The following is a 21,410-nucleotide window of genomic DNA, read 5'->3' as shown; positions in this document are numbered from 1 at the left end:
TTAAATGTAATGGCTAGGTGGGGAGCCAGAGGAGAGAAAGAGCAATTAGGGGAATAGCCATGTAAATGTCTAACCAATGTACTGTATACTTGAAACTAATAATAAAATCAAATTAAAAAAATAAAAATATTTTAAATTATGAAGTAATATGTTCACTGTGGATCATTTAGAAAATAAAGACAAAATTAAAATCACTCATAATGTCATTATTCAGAAATACATTTAATGACTTTTTTTTACATTTAGTGATTTTTTTACATTAAAAAACTATTAAATTTTGTATTATGCTTTTTTCTTTGGACATTTTGTGATCATTAGAATTTAAAATACTTTTGATGACTAAAAAAGATCACTTTATGGGTGTGTCAACTAATTTCATTATTTTAGATCACTTTGAGATTTAATATAAGTTACATTGAAAAGAACATCTGTATAAATCTTTGCTGATAAATGTATTATTTACTTAGAAGTAAAATTGCTGCATCAAATATGAACATTTTAAGGAGCTTATAAATGGCCAGATTGCTTTGTCAGGAGTTCTCCATAGCCACAGCAGAGTGTGAAGAGACCCTGTCTCTTCAAGGCCAGTGCCGGTAATATTCTTGCTCAAGAATGTTCAGAGGGTTTGGCCTCTCTATATGCTGCCCCCACTTGGGACAGCCTATTGTTGACAAGTGCAGACTGACTCATAATGGAGATGGGAAGGACAGGCACCTGTTTAATTGTGTTATATGAGAATTGTTCTCAAGCTTTTTTCTGCCTCCACCCACTTTACACGAGTTACACACTCTCATCCTCATGTCTCATTACTTGCAGAAATCTTTACTTAGAGAGAGAGGTACATGAGCATTTTCTGGGAAGCATTCGAGAATCACTGATTGCACTAGTTAGGGTTCTCCAGAGGACGTGTGGATATGTATGAGTATATATAGGTGCATGTATATATATGTATACATATGCACATGTGTATATACATATATGTACATATATAAAGAAAGGTTTATATATATATTTTTAATTTTAGAAATTGTCTCACACTATCGTAAGGACTGGCATATTGAGATTTTGCAGGGCAAGCCAGCAGGCCAGAGACCCAGGAAAGAGTCGAGGTTGCAATCTGAGCCTGAAGGCTGTCTGGAGGCAGAATTCCTTCTTTCTGTGGGACCTCAATCTTATTCTCTTAAAGGCTTCTACTGATTCGATGAGGCCACTCCCATTAGGGTAATCTGCTTTACTCAAAAAATCTGATTAAATATTAATCTCATCTAAAAAATACCATCACAGCAACACGTAGACTGGTGTCTGACCAAATATCTGGGTGCCATGGCTTAGCTAACACGGCACGTAAAATTAACCATCACACCGATCTAAAAAGTTTGGGTATTATTGAGTTTAACGTTCTCCTACGTACATGCAAAAATAAAAAATTTAAATCACTTAATTTTTCTTGGGAGCCACTAGGGGGCACTGTGAACAAGGGAAATGGAAGATGTGGCTCATTTGTTTTCATTTAGAAAAACCAACACCAACCAGCACTGCAAGGAACCCTGGGGATTCCTCCATTCCAGTCCTTAACTTTGCAGCGAGAAAGCTGCTTTCACCGTGAACAAGTTTACACTGCAAGGTTACATGGCAAATTCATGATAGAGGCTGGAGAAAGAACTGCGGCCTTTTGACTTTGCATTTCAAGTTCTTTCCATTGTAGCGCATTCTAATAGTTTATATTAATTATATAATAATCATTATTTTAACCATAAACAATGGATACATTAATTATATAATAACTAATATATATTAAATATAAATTATTATTAATGAGTTAATGGAAATAATTTGAAATATATATTTTGGTCTTATAAAATAGATGAAGTGGTAACTATATATGATATAGATTGCATGAGTAAAGAGTCCATGTAACTTCGAAGTATGAATTATGAAATGATAAACTTTTTGGATACCCAAATTGTGTTGATAGCTGGTCCATAGCTAGTTTTGGTGAGCACTGGAAGGTTCTGTTTGTTTTTTTTATTTTTTTGTAAACTATTGCCTTCAAGGTGAACACAGAAGAGTCTTGTGGCACATGAAGACTCAGCAAGCAAAGATTCTTTCTTCCCTGGTGTGTGTGTGTGTGTGTGTGTGTGCGCGCGTGTGCGTGCGTGTGTGTGTGTTTGGGTTGGGGTGACTAGGGGAAAGGGGAGGGGTGCCAAAGATAATTTTACTTTTGGAATCAAGTCTTTTTGTACCTAGATTGGAATGTTCTAACACCTTATTGTTAGAAGTAGGTGATGTGTATGAAAGGCTGAATTTTTGGAGAATGGATGGGTGATTTAAAATCATAATTCCTAACCTCTGGAAAATTCTGCGTTTTGTTTACAGCCAACTCTTGTTAGCTAAAGGATGAATTCTCTGACTCTTTTTGTCTCCCCCGTGCCGGTTGGCTCAGGTTTCGTGTCTCCACCAGGGGGCAAGCGAAGAAAAGCAGAATCAATCTGATTTGACTTGGTCACTGCAAATGTTTGGCAGTGACACTTTCCTAGCTTGTGCATAGCAATCAGAGGTTTTATACGTGAGTGTTTGTGTGGGGCTAGTGGGTGGAGGAAGGCATTATTTACTATATTTTGATTGTGTGAAATTGCCGGATTTTCCATTTGGCCTTTTAGAAATCTGTTCAAAATGATAACATAGCAGTTTCAATGGAAGTTCTAGTGTTATGGGGTTGTTTAATATGCATATTCCAAACTCGCCTGAGCCCTCTTTCATGCTCTGAGATTGGTCTTCATCTATTTATGTGGCTACAAGAATACTTAGGAGTGTGATTATGGTATGTTCTTAGAGACATTGCATACTGTAGATCTGTGGGAGAGGGATTTCAACATAATATTATGAAATAATCGGAATCCTATAAAGCATGCTGGCTCCTCCCCAGTCTTTTACTGGCCGACGTGCTTCTTATTTGAAGGTGAGGTTCTTTTGGAAGTTGCCTTGCTGACTATTTTAGAACATATAAAACTTATTTATTTAGTTTATTCATCTATTTATTTTCAGTTTTATAGAGATCTAATCAACAGAGCACTGTCCAAGTTTAAAGTGTAACTGAACTTGTACATACTTGTCACATAACTTCACATGCATACAGTGTGAAATGTAGAACAACTTATTAGAACAAATTAGGAGTTTAGAAAATAGGGGCAGGAAAAATATATGACTCATTAAGGCATTCCAAAATATATACCAGATGATTGTAGAGAACAGCTCTACAAATTTTAAGAATTTACTATTGGACAAACACTGAAAAGAAACGCAGAGTTGGTCTTGCGTTAATCAAGGTACTGAAAAATAATGGCTAAGAGAAATACTTAACGCTGGGAATTTTATTTTCCCACAGAGTCATAAAATTTCAGAGTCATTCACATGGAAAAAATTGGGCTGTGGAATTATGAATACTTGCATTGCTTTCAGCAAGTGCTCTATTTTTGCCAGTGTGTGGCTTAAGTAATTAATTTCCTCATCTAATCCTGGTAAAAAACTTAGGTGGATAATGAAGTCACTTGATATTTTCATGCTCATTACAATGTACGTTCATTAAAATATAACATACAGGTAATTCCCTATTTCCTTAGCAGTTCTTGCTGCCTTTATTGACTTGACTGTTTAAGGAGCCAGCCTTGACTGCCCCAGGCATTCTGCAAGACTCAGTCTTCTTATGAACGTATTAGAGCTGCCTTTTAGATGGAACCTAGCCGATATCGGTTTACTAGTTCCATGCTACATGACTAAACTAATTTTTCAGATGTTTTGAGTGGAGTTTAGAAGACTATTGCTTTACTAAAAAAGCAAACGTGAAAATTCCAAGCCTTACAGTCAGCTCCTATCAATTTCCTTTTAATTACCCCTTGAAGTACCTGTTAATGGCTCATTACTTATAAAAATAAATTATAGGTACTCTGCAACCCTGTTTGTAGAGTTTTTGATTTGGCTACCACCGGGAAAATGGGTGTGTGACAATAATATGGCCATATGAATCAAATTGCTTTGTAATTTTATATATTTAATGAAGTATATTGCAGGGCTATGTGCAAATGGGGTTAAGCTGAGGTGGAAAAAGGTGCTTTATGACAAAAATCATGTCTTCTTATAACATACCATGTCAGCTACCTACATTCTGTTGCATACACATATGCTTAGCAAATAGAGCTGACTGATTTTCAGTCCTGGCTTGTGGGGTTTTATTTCTCACAGATCACAATGAGTTTCACTCTTTTTTTTTTTTTTTAAACAAAACCCATTTTCCGATAAAATTACACATGGCATCCCAACATATAAGTATGAAAGCGAAACTACTCTTTTTGGGAGGAGGGGTAAGAATCTTAGAACCTTGCCCAAATATCTTCCAAAGGGACACCACCCTGGCCTATAGGACTCCCCAGGATTCAATGTGAGAAACACTGAAACGAAGACGAAATTGTTTCTGTATTTAAGTACTACATATTTCCGCTCACTTTTTATGCTGGTTCCGTCACCGTGTGTACAGAAGCATTTGTGTGCCTTCGTGGGAACTGAACTTTAGATCAGGGATTGGCCAACTTTTCCTATAAAGGGCAAGATAGTAAATATTTTCAGCTTTATGGGCCATATGGTCTCTGTCACAGCTACTCGGCCTGGCCATTGTAGTGCAGAAGCAGCCTATGTAAATGCGTGAGCATGGCTGGGTTCCAATAAAACTATTTATGAACGCCAAAACTTGAATTTCACATAATTTTCACATGTGATAAAATATCATTGTTTTGATTTTTTTCAACCACTTAAAAATGGACAAACAATTCTTAGCTTACGGGTCAGAGCTGGGAGGTGGATTTGGTCTGTGGGCCAGAATTTGCTGATTCCTGCTTTAGTCATTCTATAGCTATTCTTTAAAAAAAAAAAGAAAGACAGACAGACAGAAAGACAGACAGACAGAAAGAAAGAAATTATATGTGTTTAGCTGAAGTTTACATTGGGCGTTTGTAATTTATTTCAGCTTCTCTGAAACCTCTTCCTCTTTTCCTCAGACTACTGTATAGGTCTGCTTTGTGTCTCAGAAGCTGCTAATTCCTGATACAAACGTTCTCCAGAGTACACTGTGCTTAGAGGCAGTTAAATATAGACTACCATGATAGGCCACCGACTTAGGTTACAGCAAGGCTAAACTGCTGTGTGTAACATTAAAAAGCTATTATTTTTGGTTTAATATTTGATTTCCTCCCAGGGTCTTATGTTTCCTTCCTAATAGGCATTTTCTTAGAAATAGATGTCAAAACCCAGACTAGAGAAATGTATGTTGTGGTCTCCTAGGTGTCTCTCCCTGGCCTCACCCATTCTTGTTAAAACCAGTGCGTAAGAGGTGAAGATGTGTGAGAAGAGAAGGAGATATAGTTAACAACAAAGTGCATGAGCGATAAACACAACAATAAATCATGCGTTCGTGTCCCTTGAAGAAGCCGTGTCAGGCCTCTCCTCCCCGTCTTTTCTCTGCTGTCCTGGAGCCCTTCTCTGTTTGAGAGTGTGAGGGAGGAGGAGAATGAATGCCTGAGAGAAGATCGTCTGTGGACAACCCGGCTTCCTTCATTTCCTTCCTCCTCCTCCCTTTCTTTCAAGGGCTTCCTCTGGGGAAGAACAGTCTGGAGAGTGTGCAAACATAGAATGAGAAGTACTTGGCGACCCCGAGGCAGGGCGGCCTCCAAATGAGGCACAAGGAGTTACTGGTGGAGCCTGGACAGATGCGCTGTGTCTGACTAAGGGGAGGAGAGTGGTGGCTGGAGGCCTTGGACTTTAAAGTGGAAGTGATGGACAGATGGGAGCCACTGTGGGCTTTTGAGCATGGGAGTGACGTGAGGAAATAAGATCATGCAAGGAAACGGATTCTCCTGGTTCTTAGGAGATGGGTTACAAAAGCAGGAGGCACGAAGATCAGGAGGCTGTTTTTGTGACCCGGTCTCTATTAGAAAGAAGTTGTAAGTGAATGAGAGGATTTTAAGAGAGAACGGGAGAATCACAAGAGGAAGAAGAGAAGCCCATCTGGAGGCTGCCATGGCTTTCTCTTTTCCAAGTAAAGACAACTTCGTTTTCTGGAGCGGGCATTGTCTTTGAAGTCAGATGCTCTAAGATCTCATCCAGCTCTGCCACTCACTTTCTCTTTATCTATAAAGTGGTGATAGCACAGCTACCCGCCTGCTGAGTTCCATGAGGTTTTCAAAGATGTCAGCAAAGGGTATGCATTTCACTCTGCCCTGCCCTGGGCAGAGGTGGGCCCAAATCTCTGCATCCTCACACTGGCAGTGCTTTGAGCATTTAGTTTCTCCCACTGTCCAGTGGGGGAAATGATGCTACCTCATAGAAAAGCCATGAGGGTTAAATGAGATGAAATTTTCAGTGCTGTTGGTAAATGCTCGCTGAGAGGCGGGTAGAGAGTAGGAAAAGCATGGGGCAAGCCGTAGGCTACGGATAATGCCAGACTCCTCCCCTTTGAATCTTCCCTGTTAACAATGGCCACTTTAAAGCTTAAAAAAAAACCCAAACAAACATTTTCTATTATTTTTTTCTGCATCGTATCTCTATTATTTTGCTTGAGCTGCCATAACAAAATACCTTAGACCGGGTGGTTTAAACAGCAGAAATTAATTTCTCACAGTTCCGGAGGCTGGGTGTCTAAGATCAAGGCGCGGGCATGTCCGGCTCCTGGTGAGGCCTCTCTTGCTGTCTCGCAGAGGTCCACCATCTTGCCGTATCCTCAGGTGGCAGGAGAGTGAGCTCTGGTCTCTCTTCCCCTAATCTCATCATGAGGCCCTACGCTCGAGACCGCTTCTAAACCTGATTACTTCCCAAAGCCCGGGTCTTCAAGTACCATCACCTGGAAGGGGGAGTTAGGCTTCAACATATGTATTTTGGGGGTCACAAACATTTAGTTCATAACACTCCAGTTTCCTTATTGCCATTTTCATGAGAAGAGCAAAATAGAAATTAATACTCTCGGCGGGTTAGTGAGTTCCTGTATTTTTTTCTTGCCAAGACTCCAAATCACCTGTGGCCACAGAGTCCAGTGCCCATTTTTCTCTCTCTGACCTGAGCAGCGGGTTTTAAAGACTGTAAGAGAGATTGAAAAGAAGACACAGAAGCTAGGAGAAGAGCTCAACTTAATGAAATGCGGGCTGAAATACTTTACTTCTTCTGTCATTAAATACCCATGCCAAATTTTGCCTCTTAATGACTTGTTATATATTCCTCCTACCAAACCATCCCAAGCACAGTGCTATATTCCCATAATGGCAATGATTGTTCTCAGTTGTGTAACATATATGTGCACGTGTGTGTGTGTGATAATTGCTTATTTGCTTATTCACCAACAACCCTGTAAAGTCACTTGGTCAGTGTCGTTATGGTGGGAACCTTGTGGAGATTAAGGCCAGAAATGTGAGGAGTTGAGCGCACTTGCCCAGGATCACGTCACAAGTTAGTGACAGAGCTGAGATTGAACCTGGGCCTGAAACTCAAGTCCTGTGTGATTGTCACATCGGCTACTTCCTACAACCTCCTGGCTAGTTGAAAGCACATGTCTAAAGCTTATCTTTGAGGCTCGATAACACTCCTGTTTCAGCTTCCTGTGTCCTGCAGCTCTGTCATATTTGATTAGTTTGCTATTTTGTGTCTCAATTTAAATGTTGGGGGAAATTTGAGGGAGTAAATCCTTTTTCCTTTTTCTAGGGACCATTCTGTCTTAGTGATTTAATGCTAAATTCTCTAGGATGTTAAAAACAAGCTTATATATAGTTAGGAAATTAAAACTGATTCTTTGGTGCATTGGACGGATTTGTCTAAAATAAAGGATTTTAAAATTTAAATTTGCTTTCTCAAAATACTGCTTGAGACAGAAACTTGTGTAGGAGAGTAAAAAAAAAAAAAAAAAAAACCAAAATGGCTGATAGAAAAACAATTTCTTAAAAAGCGAGAAATGAACAAATCATTTTCTAATGACAGCAAATATTCAGGATAAGTATTCGGTTCTCTTTTAAGACTTGTATCTCAAGAATATCTTCACATTTATGAAAGAATTATTTTATTGGGCTGTAGCTTCAGACAGCGGTTAGAGTTTTGGAACTGCGTTTGTAGAGCTGCTTCCTTTGGGTCAAGTGTCTTTATCTCATCAAAGTTGGAACAAGGCGTCTGGGCACTGAGGTGGCTGGCTGGCTCCTGCAGTTTGTTACAGGGAAAGACAGGGAGATACTGGTTTCCTTGGTTTCCATGAGCTGGGAAGCTGGACTACGTGTAGGCTTTGCGTTCTTCTAGAGGTTCTAGGTCCATAAAAATGGTTGATATGGGTCCCTAAGAATTGATTAAACTTCCTGAAAGAGGACCCCCTGGGCAAACGACAGTCCTGGACCTAGATTTTTTTCAGCCCTATCACTCACTGCCACTTATTACATGTAATCTTCATTTTTTTTTGTGCATGAAATGAGGATGATAGAATCTGACAAAAGTTTGAGGATCAATGAGAACATTTATGCATTTCGTGGTGTGGTGACTGGCACAGAGTAGCTGTTCAGTAAAAGGCAGTTCACATTCTCCTTCCTCCCCATCATCTCTCCGCCGTGATACCGGGCTAAAGTGGCCCTCGAGGACAAAGGAGGCCAAAAGGCCCCAGCACTGGCCAGTGAGCCAGGGGCGTGGGGTCAGCTGAGTCGGTACTGGTCCATTTCTGCCTTCTGAGGTGGCGCTGGATTTGTGCTAAACCCAGATAAAGTCACCCAGTGAGCAGGAAAGTTGCAGGAAACCTGCCACAGAAATAAGTGACTGCCTATATCTGACTCTGGGCTGGTCCATTAACATTGCGAAAACCAGTATTTAAATATCTAGGAGTTATAAAATTAGACGCCAGTATCACTCTACAGGTTTAGTACCTGATTATCATTCTTGACTATAATTGCTTATTTAATGGGCTATCCTCCCATGTGACTGTAAACTCTGTGAGGTAAGGACATGTTAATCTCATAGAGAGACGATCGGTGCCTTGTAAATAGTCATGGGGATGCCCGGTGGGTGAATGAGTGCAGGACGCATGAGTGCCCAGAGCTGGGAATATAATATGGACTCAATTAATGCCCGTTGAATGAATACCTTTTTTCTTACTTTTTAATTGTGTTTATTTAAAATTTGAGGGCTGACATAATAGTGAAGTACATAAACTGCACTAACCTTAAGGGTACGGCTCAATGATTACATATATACATGTATACACACACATACATATATATATGTATATGTATATATATATACATATACATATATATATGTATATATCCATCCATATACCCATATAACAACAAACCGAATCAAGATATAGAAATTTCTGGCACCCCGTAAAGTTCATTTTTAGAGGGAAGTGTCTGTAGTATACATTCTAATTTTAACATTAAAATTAATTTACTCAGCTATATTTTCTAGAAGACTTACCATGTATATAGCATTATGCTACATACCAAGGTGGATACCTACAAAAAATAAAATACAGTCTGCCCTCAAGAGCTTTCTGATCTGGTTTGCAAGACAAGACTAAGGAGGAAATAATCCAGTAACCAATCGTTTGCCAAAATTAGCGCTATAGACCCATGGTTTCTGGATTTTATTTTTATTTATTTTTTCAATAAATTAAGACTTCAAATTAAGACTTACCTGGAGCCTAGTATATAAAATAAAGAAGCACGGGAGTGTTTTGGTTAAATTGGAGTAAGGCCTCCCCCCACCCCCCCATCCGAGAAGGGCCTTACGGCAACCACCATGAGGAGTTCAAAGCAGGGAAAGATGGCTGTGGCTGGAGCAGCTGGGGAGGAGCCCTGACACTGGAGGTGAGTGGTTTATATCCGGGGGTGGGAAGATGAGGGTAGTTGGAAGGAGGAAAGTGAGTTCCAGCCTGGGAGAGGAGAAGCACAAGAAAGCGGTCGGCTTCCATCACAATAGCGTGAGAGGTTGGTGCCCAGGAAGGGTGCTGGGCCCGGGGGTGGCGAGGACCCAGGAGCTGTACCTGGAACAGCTGGTGTGAAAGGAGAAAGGGTCTCGAGGAAGAGAGTTATTCCTCGCCCAACATTACATTAGGCTTCCTCATGCATTTCATTTAAATTTTGCTCCAAACAGAGAGACATCAGCTATTTTTCTTTAGATAGCCAGACCAGCCCTGGAAAATAACTTAAAGGAGAAAGAAAGTGAGTTACATCAGTGGTCCATGGTGGGGTAGAGAATCTATAATACCAGGTGATACCATTTCCTTGAGCCGTTTGGAGACTTCAGGATTCTGAACAAATGGCTTAGGACTGTTTAAAATGGGAATTGCAAAGAATGAATGCAGAGACTAAAAAGAAAGGCAGAGGAGATGCATTTATATTTATAGAATCTAATGACACAAGTGATGGTGTGAGTACTGAGAGTACTCTTAATTATAAATAGGAAGGCTGTTAAAAGGCTCAAATGTACTGAGTCTTTTTCTACCAAGGCAAAGAGAGCTATTGTTCACCTCTTGGAGAGGCATTTGCTCCCACAGGTGAATAGGTTGTCATTAAGTGCAGTTAAATGACAATTTACTAAATGGATCCTACTACCTAAAATAGTTGTACTTTGCAAAGACCCCGGTATATCGCCAAGTTGAGTTATCCCACGCTGATTAAATGATGCTCTATCTGGCTCTATAAAAGAGCCTCCGAGTTTAAGAGATTCAGCTTTAGAAAGTACTCATGAAAACTAATCTTTTTGTTGTTGTTGACAGCAAAATTGATAACATTTCTATTTGCAATTCTTTGACTGCTAAATTGAATCTTTATGTGATTCTGTTCTACAGATTCAACAAACATGTGACGAACATTTATTGAGTGCCAACAGTATACCATGCACTTTACTGTGAGGCAGAGCACAGCAGTGAACAGAATTGCGAAAGTTTTTGTTCTTCTGGAATTACATTATCATGTGATAATTCCAGTGTTTTCCCACAGTCTTAAGAAGGCAAAAGCAACTCATTTGGCTGAAGTCTGGGTGGGTTTTTAAGTATTTAAATTTGGGGAATGTAAAGATTTTAAGAAAAAAGTAGATAAAAAAGTGAAATCCAACACAGCATATCAATACTCAGAGATGTCTACTATTTAAGTAGCATTATAGAACTTTCTCTGTCTTACTATTCCAAGATAATTCTTTTAGAATTATTAACAGATATTTTTAAGTATTGCATTTCATGTGGAAAATAAATATAATTTGACAGCCAACAGCCAAAGCCAAGTACATAAGTGGACAAAGTATATAAATATCAGTGATGAGAAGTTTGTAATCTGAAGACCAAAAAGATTTTGGGTAGCTTTCAGATTAAAAAAAAAAAAAGTGTTTCTTAACCATTTCTTTTATGTTTAGCTGTTGGAGTAAAGATGTATCTGAAACCACTAAACATAAGTGACATAGGAATGTCGCTGGGCATTGATGTTGTGGTCCAGTGGTTAGATAGATATTCTTACTCTTCTGATTTCTTGAGGATAGTGAAGGAGCAGAAACACATAAGCAAATGAGAGGAAATATGTCTCGTTGGGACACTCTACCTGAAGATCAAATAAAGTAAACATATTAAAATAATCAGAGCACATGTTTCTCATTTACAAAAAAAAATGATGCTTAGAGAGGGTTATTTTAAAAAAATGATAATCTTTTCTATAAATAGAAAAACACCAATATTAGAAAGAAAAAGAAAAGATTAGTTTCCCAATGTTTGTTTTATTTGGAGTTTTACTTTAAACCCAAGAATCCTCGATTGTTTCTAAACTTGGGGCTAAGGAATTTTCCTATTCCAAATTAAAAAACACAAACCACGACTTATCAGTTCTTTCCATACTTCTAAATTTAAATTCTAGAAACAATTTAGAGAATAACAGTGCAAATAAAAGGCAATAACTGTTTATAATGTTAGCAGAAGAAAAGTAACATTCCTAAAGGTTCCCTGCAAATATATTCATATTATTTGTATTCAAAATTGGGCACAGAATGCTAATGCTGTCTATATTCTAATAACTGTAATTACAGTTGACCCATAGTTCTGTACTTTTGTTTTTACTCGGTTAATGCCTTTATGTATAATCAGTTTTGCATAGTGTGAGTATAAAATTTTTGAGAATTGTTTAGTTCTTTAATCTCATCTATACATAGTTTCAATTTCTTTTTCTTTACACAAAAGTCAAGATTTAAGAAATTAAAGAATTTTTACTAATTCATCCAGATCATTCTTCAGTGAAACTGGCATATATTTCTACTGTAGTGCATGATGGGGAAGAATGTGATGACTGCTAACTTATGATTTGGTGCCACTGCCTTAATTTGTGCTCAGGCATCGGCAGTTTTAACCTGCCATTGCTTTCGGGCTTGTGTCAGTGCAAAAGTCAACCAAGTGAAAATCCAAATACTATCTTAATATTTTTATGAAAATAATTTTTCCATCTTTGATCATCTGAAAGGTTCTTAGGGATCTCCAGAGGACCAAAGACTGTACTTGAGTAAACACATTTCCAATTTCTAATCTAAAAAGTTTTGTTTTGAATAAAAACACAGTCGTTATTCCATTTGGTTAGTTTGTATTTCTTTGTATTCTGAAACGTAAATCTCTGAAAAAGACACACACACATACACATGTCCTCACAATTAGTTATTAGGATGGCAGTCATTTTTTTCTCTGATTCTTAACATGGTCTTGGAGAAATCTCATGTTAATATTTTGGTGCTGAGAAATGTCTTCATGGAAAGCAGCAGTTGATTTTACAGAAAAATAAATCTGTGATCTGATTTCCCTCTTTAGGTTGTCTGACATTTGTAGATGAGTGAAACCAAAGTGATTAATTGTTTCTTTTTTTTTATTGTAAAATCTTTACAGTAGTTTTACTCACTTAAACAATCTTTTTGCATTAAGAATCTTTTAAAAAATAAAAACTGGGTATACTTTTGTTATACCTGATCAAACGGTTTTCTTTTTCTCACTTTTGACTATTCGAATTATCAAATTATGAAAAATAACCTGAGTTCAGAGAATTCGTGCCTTGACGGATACCAAAAAAGTCATGTTAGTAGTAAAATAATCCATTACTTGTGTTAAAACTAAAGACAAATCATTTAATTGCATTCATTAAAAAAAATCTCTTATTGTTTATAAACTGTGGTAGAGATTGTGGATGAGATGCTAAGATCATTAATAAAAATGCTTGTAAATTATTTTAAAGTATTCATCTTCATCTCATACAGAGTTAGCACATTTATTCATGTCACAAAAATTTACTGAGCACCCTGCCTACTATGTGTTGAGTATTTTGTTAGATGTACAAATGTGACTAAAATATGGACTCTGACCTCAGGCTAAAATGTTACTTCACAGTGCACTGAACTTTGCAGATAACACTGTTAAATTCTCATGAGAATCTCAAGCAGGTATTGATTCATTTTTTAAGTGATGAAACTGAAATGTAGAAAACAGTCTACGCAAGGCTGTCTTAAATGCAATTTCTTAGATTTCCAGTTAGGTGATCTTTCCAAGCTCTAGGGATGACTCCCTGATAATCTAAAAAGAACAATAAAAAATGTTCATCCCAGCTAAATATGAAATAGAAAGCAATGCCTACAATCGAAGAAGAACAGCTAAAGTGGTACAGGATTCCAGATGAGGGAGAGATGGCTTCTGTGAGGGGGATGAATAAAGGAATGTCACTGGAATTGAGCTGGATGGACTTTATACTTATAGAGATGGGGAAGGTTATTCCATCCAGACCTGGAAAAATGTCAGTAAAGCCTCAGTCGGGTAGGGGATGGATGGGAAGATTGGAAATAGGACTAGTCAACAGTTCAGTTTATCTTAAGTGTAGGATGTTCTACACGGAATTATTAGAGATGAACCAAAAAAGATGTCAAAGAGACCCATATACCAGGTCTTTGATACCAGACCAAAAAGTTTGAATTTTATTTGCTAGGAAATTGAGTACCATTTGAAGATTCTAAGCAGAAATGTGATTAATCTGGCAACAATTTTAAACACAAGAGTTGCAAACCCAAATGCCTGTATAGACCAAGCAGGTAGCAAGCAGAGTGGAGAGGATGTGGAAAAAACAGGATGTCTTTTCTTGGTATTGTCTTCTAGGTTATTGTTGTCATTTAGTGCTTTAGGAATGTGACCTTTTACCCTACTGCAGACTTATTGTTCTCTCGTGTACATGTGCTTTATTGTCACAAATTACATTTTTATACCCCGGGTGCACATTGACATAGAGTTATAATTATTGTTTTATGTAGTTGTCTTGTAAATCATAGAAAAAATAAAATAAATAAATATACATTAATACTTTTATTTTACCTATGTAGTTACCTTTGCCAGTATTTTTACTTTTTTACATGGATCAGGCTATTGCTAGTGTTTTTTATTTTCACATGAGGGACTCTCTGTAGTATTTCTTGTAGGGCAGATCACTAGCAACAGACTCTCCCAGTTTTTGTTTGTCTGGGAAGGTTTGAATTTCTCCATTTTTTGAAGGATTGTTTTGCAGAATATAGAACTCTTAGTTGATAGGTTTTTTTTTTCATTTGGCACTAAAAATCAAATTCCACCTTCTGGCCTCCATGGTTTCTAATGAGAAATCAACTATTAATCTCATAGTGGATCTCTTAAATGTGGCGAGTCATTTTTCTCTCTCTGCTTTCCTGATTCTCGTTTTGTTTTTTAATACTTGATTGATTACAGTGTATTCCAATGTGGACCTCTTTGAGTTTACCATACTTGGAGTTTGTTGAGCTTTTTGAATATGTAGATTAATGCTTCAGCCATTATTTCTTGTGTTCTTTATGCCACTTTCTCACCTCTCTTTCTGAGGCACCTGTTAAGCATATGCTTGGTGGTATCTCATAGTTCTCTTTTGTTCTGCTCGTTTTTCTGCATTCTTTTTTTTCTTTCTGCTGCTAAACATTGGGTATCTCAATGGACTTATCATAAAGTTCACCGATTCTTTCTTCTGTCTGCTTAAGTCTGTTGTTGAACTCTGTATTTCAGTTATACTTCCTAACTCCAGAATTTCTATTTGGTTTCTTCCTACAATTTTTGTTTATTGACATTTGTTCTTTGGCTAGACATTATTTTTATTGTTTCCTTTAGCTCTTTGTACATGATTTCCTTTAGTTTTTTGAGCATATTATAAATAGTTATTTAAAGTCTTTGCCAAGTAAGTGGAGTATTTTGATTTCCTCAGAGACAGTTTCTATTAATTTTTAAACTCCTGTATATGGGCCATATTTTCTTGTATCTTTACATGTCTTGTGATTTTTTTTTTTGGTGAAAACTGGATGTTTCGAATACTGTATTGTAGCTACTCTGGAAATCAGATTCTCCCTCCTTCCCAGGGCTTGTTGTTCCTGACTTTTTGGTTGCTTTTATTAGTTTGTTCAGTGAGTTTTCTGATCTGATTTTGTTAAGTCTGTCTTCCTTGTCATGGACGACCACTGCAGTCTTTGTTTGGTTAGCTTAGTGATTAGCTGGTGATTTGACAGATATTTTCTTAAACATCTCAAGAAGAAGAGGGCAGGGATGGAAAAGGGGAATGAATAAAAGAATAAAATCAGAGAACCAGTAGGCTTGGGTGTTGGGTCATGCATTCATCACTCATGCAGCTAACTCTGCCTTAGTCTTCACTTTCTGCTTGTGCAGTGCCTGAAAGTCAGATGGAAGTGAAAGATTAGGGCTTTCTCAGGTCTTTTCTGAGCATATACCCTGCTCTGGGCATGTGTATGAGCTTCTAGAGTCCCAGAATTAGGTGAGAGCTTCACAAAGTTCTTATTCCTGAAGAATTCACTGCGAATCTTTCTTTCTACCCTTTCGTATATCTGTTGTTTGCCCCAAACGGTATTCCTTTCCCCAAGTGGCAGCAGATAATTCATTAGCTTTTAAGCATTTTTGACAAATGCCTCTTGGGTACTCACCTCTTCAGCCAAGGAGAGTTATGAATTATTTGGAATAAAGACAAGCCCTTTGCACCAGTCTTTCAGGGAACTACCAGGCAGGTCAGAACAAATAATCACAGTTATTTGAAAGGTCTGCTCTGCTTCTTCCAGCACCAGGAACTGTCACCAGGGAAGTGGGTTGCTGTCTTCAACACCATTATCGATCTGGGCAGTGGGGGCATGGGATCAGGCTAAGTTAAATGCCACAAATCTCTCCTACTGATATTTAGCTGCCTCTTTCTTGATTATGTGTTCGCTTGGTTGATGTAAACCTTTAACGAGTTTCCAGATTTCAGACAATGTTGATTCTGACAGTTTTTGCCAGTTTATTAGCTGTTTTGTGGAGGGGCCGGTCCATGGAATTCCCTCTTCCACTATTTTCACTGACATCACTGTGTGCAACGTGTGCTTTAAAAATACCATACATGTGAAAGAAAACATATGCATGAATAAGTGCAAAACGCTACCTTTGCTGCAAAGCAAAGTGGACAGGAGAGAGATTGAATAAGAAGGGAAAAGGAAATGGAGAGCTATTGATCTGCCCAACTTCAGGCACCGAAACATAGTACAGTCTTCTAAGAAAGTTATGTTGTTCGTGTGTCTGTTCGATTAGGCGAACAGTGTTTGGTTGCCTGTTACATAAACCTTGGCTAATACTGGCTCAAACACGCAGGAATTTATTTGAATCACATAATAAGAATGTTGGGATGGACTGGAAGGGGCTAGAGAAGTAGCCCAATGATGCTGTCAAGAACGCCAGCCCTATCTGTCTTTTTCCTTTCCTGTCATTAGTGTAGTGGCTCCTCTATGCTCTGTTGTTGCCTTTTGCTCTCAAGATGGCTGCTGCAGCTCCAGATATCTCCCGCACATCAAGGCAGAGAATGGGCAAAGGATTTTTCTTGGTGATTTTTTTTTAAGTTGGCCCAGAAAACCCTCCTCATAAGACTTCTTATATTTAATTAGCCACGAATAGGTTACATGGTCACTCATGTCAGTCACTGGCCAAAAGAAATGAGATTACCATGAGAAGTTGTGGTTCCTTTCTTAGGGCTAAGGAAGTACCTGCCTTCAAGAGATCAAAGGATCAGGTTCTGTAAGCCAGGGAGAAAGAAGGAGGATAGCTATTAGGTAATGGACAGCGGAGACCATAGGCAGAAACTAGGAGAGATGGCAGATAAAGGTGGAGGTGGCCGCTTGGAAGGGTGCCAGCTGGTGGTTTTATCCTCAACCTCACCCAAATGAGATCAAGCTGTCATTATTGGAAAGGGGGGGGCAGGTAGAAATGAGGGTCAGAAATATATTATGTACAGTCATACAATAGAGGTAAACCAGAATTGTCAACTGAGAGCCGAAGTAAGCCAAAGCCTATGGCATGTCCAAAGCTGGACCAGGAGCACAGAGCCCATGTCAAGGCTCAGACAGAACAAATAGAATTATGCCTAGTGCCTGATTTCTGGCCCTGGTTTTTGCCTGGTGGGAGTTTACATTACATTTAGAGCTGGCAAGCAGTTTCTGACAGGTGTGGCAATCTCCAGGCCCTGAGACAACTGGGTTACCTGTGGGTATGGACGCAGTGTGGCAAGGGATAGCAGGTACCAGCATTGAACTGGAGGTGAGGGAGAGGTTTTTCAGGATTGACATAGGAAATTGGCAAGTGTCCCATACCCAGGAGGAGCCCAATTTACTTAGCAATTACCAAAACAGGAGCTTGGGAATAAGGCACAGCAGTGAAGCCCTGTTATTTGACATTGGAAAACAAGGTAGGATTAGAGAACTAGGAGCTCTTTGATTAAAACTGGGACTTGAGGGAAGGATTAGCAGTCAGTGTTACCTGATGTGAAACCCCAGTGTGGAGTTGGCACAGGTTAAATTAAGGGTCTCCTGTCTCGGAATGGGATCGGTTGTGGGAATTGAAGATGAGGCTGAGCCTACTGCAGATGGGGATCAGGTAGTCCCAGCTGGGGAGGGAGAAGGAAGGATGTGGCCTCATAGGGGATAGATACAAGAAGTATTTTCAAAATAGCATTTAGAAGACTTGGCAAGAGGAAGACAATGTTGCGGTTTAAGCCTAGGTGGCTGGTTTTGTCAAAAATATGGAATGTCAAAGCAGCAATCATTTTTGAAGCTAAAACCGCTAACTAACATCTCGGTAGGGGTGTCAGTAATCGATTATATGAGACTGGGCTTGGGAGAGAGAGTACTGGTAGAAATCAAGGCTGGAGTCATCCACATCAGGATGATGGGCTGAGATTGGGTAGGAAGAGGGTATGGGGGAAAAGGTTCAGCACAATGTTTGTTTCTGTACCGCGAAAAAGAAGCCATTTCCTCAAATGGTTGTGTTTGTTTCCTATTCATTTTATTTCCCCATGAATTCTTGTTTCTAGATCCCTTCTATTTCTGGTTGATTCTTCTTTCCTAAGGTTCTCAGTTATACCCAACATCCCCAAATACATGTATTTTATTATGCCTTAACGGTTTATTTAGATTATTCAAGGACCAGCAAATAAGAAACCAAAAAATGAACACCATCTTCCCCATCCCCTAGACATAGATTTGTGCTTATTAGTCTTCATGATTTCCATTTATAGTAATTAATATTTGTGGATAATCCACAATATTCTTTAGAGAGTTCTCTTTAAAAAAGTTCAAAAGAAGAATATGTTGTAACTTTCACCTTCATTCTGTAATCATGCAGTAAATGAGATAAAGGCAGATGCTATCTCGTTACACTCACCACAGAATTATTCTGGATTGAAGCATGTGCCCCACCCCCCACCTTGAAAGGAGCATTTCTTTAAGTCAGGAAGGATTCTTTCTTCTGTCTTAAGTTAGAGGAGGGTTTTTTTTTTTTTTTAAAGATTTATATTAATAAGGAACGAGAAATAATTAAAGACTATATGATAAAATGAATGGTTTCTGAAGTTGGTGTAAGAACACCTGAGTAACACGTAAGAGAAAGATGTACGTTCTTAACAGTCGGAATGCCTATGCAGTTATTTGAACCTGTGATTTTGAGGGTAGAGGTGTCAACTAGTTTTTTAACACGCATGGCATACGTAAAGAACTTTCCAGATGAGGTCAGAGCTATAGATAAGATAGCCAAGTACTGATAAATCCAGGACACTTTCGAAAGTGAAAGGCACTGTTAAGAATAATTATGCCCTGGGACCGCTCTGGGTAAGACGGGCCTTCTGCTCACCCTGATCCTAGACCTCAGTAGTGGTTCACAGTTTACATCCTTCAAGGTGAAATGAAATGAAAGTAAGTCATTTCCTCCTTGTTCTGGCCTCTATGTTGAAGTACTGTTTTGTTGTATAAACTGCCGGTGGTTCAAGGGGCCAGAAATGCCAGGATGAGATCGTCTAAGTTGTTAGGCTTTTCTGGTTGCTTTTCAAGTCAGATGAAGGTGCTTGGAAACTGTGCTGAGTGGATTCAGGGCCCAGCCCTGTAGGTACTTAATGACTTCAGTGTGGGTTTTTAATCTTCCTGCCCAAGTGTTATCTTACTTGCCCAGACAAGCCCTTCATCATTACAGGAGAGTGTGGGAAAATTAACACTGCCTGAGCAACCAGGGAGGGAAAGAAGTGTCTGAGGGTAGAAATGAATTTCATTAGTGTTTATTTTAATGCAGTCTGGAAACGTACAACTTTAAATCTCTGTGCTGCTTAAGGAGAGCCCAGCACCTTTCCATGGAGGGAGAAAAAAGAAAAAAGAGGATTGAAAAGTATACAGAGCATGGCTATCTTTAATGTTGAAGTTAGCTATCAGGAAACCTAAAATGCTGAATGTAATAAAATGTTGACAGCAGTTTCGCTTAACATGCGGTAACTCTGGAAGAGAACGACGTCTTTGGCATTAAAGGAAATCAAGAGAATAAAAGCAGCAGTCATCAGGATTTGAAGCAAGCCACAGATTATTACCATCTGTATACTTTACAAACCTTTGCAAAACCAGAACACCAGAACCCAGACTGGAGAGTAAGTATATTGAACTCTGGGGTACGTTGTTAGACAGAAGAAACTGGTGTGAATTTCTAAATATAATACTTTATAAAACCTGACAATGATTTTCTGGCGGCAGTGGTACTAATGGTTCGTTTGTCTACAATCTAGAACGTCCAGCGTTATTTGTGTGCCTCATGTGGGAAATACTGTTACCATAAACTTTTACTATACCAGGCCCTCAAACTTTCATGATTTCTCTGTAAATGGAGAATTATTTGTAAATTGCTCTCCAATTTCAGATTGTTCTTATACGACGTTTTTGTGTTCTTTCCAGAAACTTGTGAAAGGGTCATCTCAAAACACATCTAAGTGTTTCAAATTGGCTTTTCACTGTCATAGATAACTTAGCTTGGATTTTTTTCTGTTTACTATCCAAAGGGAGGTACTTTTGGGTGAGCCTGCATTAAATATCTTTAGATTAATTATTTTCCCTGTGTTTGATTGACATTATAATTTTGGCTAATAGCTAGATTCTCTACAGTTGAGATTTATATAGAGACTAAAAACAGAACACAAAAGTTTTTATATGTGTGTGCTTGAATCAGGGCTTATATTTGTCCAGAGATCTTACCTAAAATTATAACTCTTGCCCTTGAAGAACTAGATTTACTGGGGAGCTAGGAGTAATGCTGGGAAGAGGGGATATGATATTATTCTTTTTTTTAAAAAAAGAATATATGTTTTAAAATAACAAGTAGTGAATGAGTGAGGCCCATTTATCTAAAACGTTTACATAAAAAGAGTTAAATCCCATATAAATGGGACCATTAGGTAAATTATTTGACATCTCATTGAGCAATAGAAACTTTCTTATAAATGAGTTTGGTATAGAGCACTGAAAATAAAATGTAATGGGGTAATTTTAACTTGAAAATAGCAATTAATGACAGATTGTGAAGTCAGCCAACTAATTGTCACTTAACTGCTTTTCTATCTGACACATATGGAAATTGTTTATAAACAAGGAATGCTTTTTTAGTATGCATACGAATTTAGTATCATACTTGGCAATTGTTGGCTAGTTTGGCAACATTAAAATCTTAGATCTTTGAAACTTAGACTAGTCTCCTGAATATGGAATGTTCCATGAATAGACTTGTTCTTTCCTTGCAAGCCCAGAAATCTTAATGTTTAGCAAGAAACTCTTCACCCCAACATTTTTCTTTGGTAACTTAAAATTCTCAGAATAATCCAATATGTAACACTTGGCCAAATTGAAATGAGGAAAGGTGGAAATCACACAACGAATTCCCACACCTGTTGACCACTAGGTTAGCAAGTAAGTTAAATTGCACACATTAGCTTAAGTGTTTAATTCTGAAAATTCTTCACCCCAACTGTTCACTTTGCAATTAAAGCATGTATTCGCGTCTTTCCTACTGCAGGATG

General features: G+C 38.3%; 1 protein-coding gene across 1 annotated transcript in view; it reads left to right on the top strand.

Annotated features, from left to right (window-relative positions):
* Positions 1–2,199: 2,199 nt before the first annotated feature.
* The window catches only part of STOX2 (storkhead box 2), a 160,185-nt gene continuing 140,974 nt past the window's right edge, over positions 2,200–21,410 (top strand). The window contains exon 1 of the mRNA XM_036228675.1: positions 2,200–19,994. The gene's annotated coding sequence lies outside the window, so the exon portion shown is untranslated. The remainder of the gene's footprint in view (positions 19,995–21,410) is intronic.

The sequence above is a fragment of the Rousettus aegyptiacus genome, unplaced genomic scaffold (assembly GCF_014176215.1).
Source record: "Rousettus aegyptiacus isolate mRouAeg1 unplaced genomic scaffold, mRouAeg1.p scaffold_m13_p_11, whole genome shotgun sequence".
NCBI classification, from domain to species: domain Eukaryota; kingdom Metazoa; phylum Chordata; class Mammalia; order Chiroptera; family Pteropodidae; genus Rousettus; species Rousettus aegyptiacus.
This window is presented reverse-complemented; position numbering and strand designations above follow the sequence as displayed.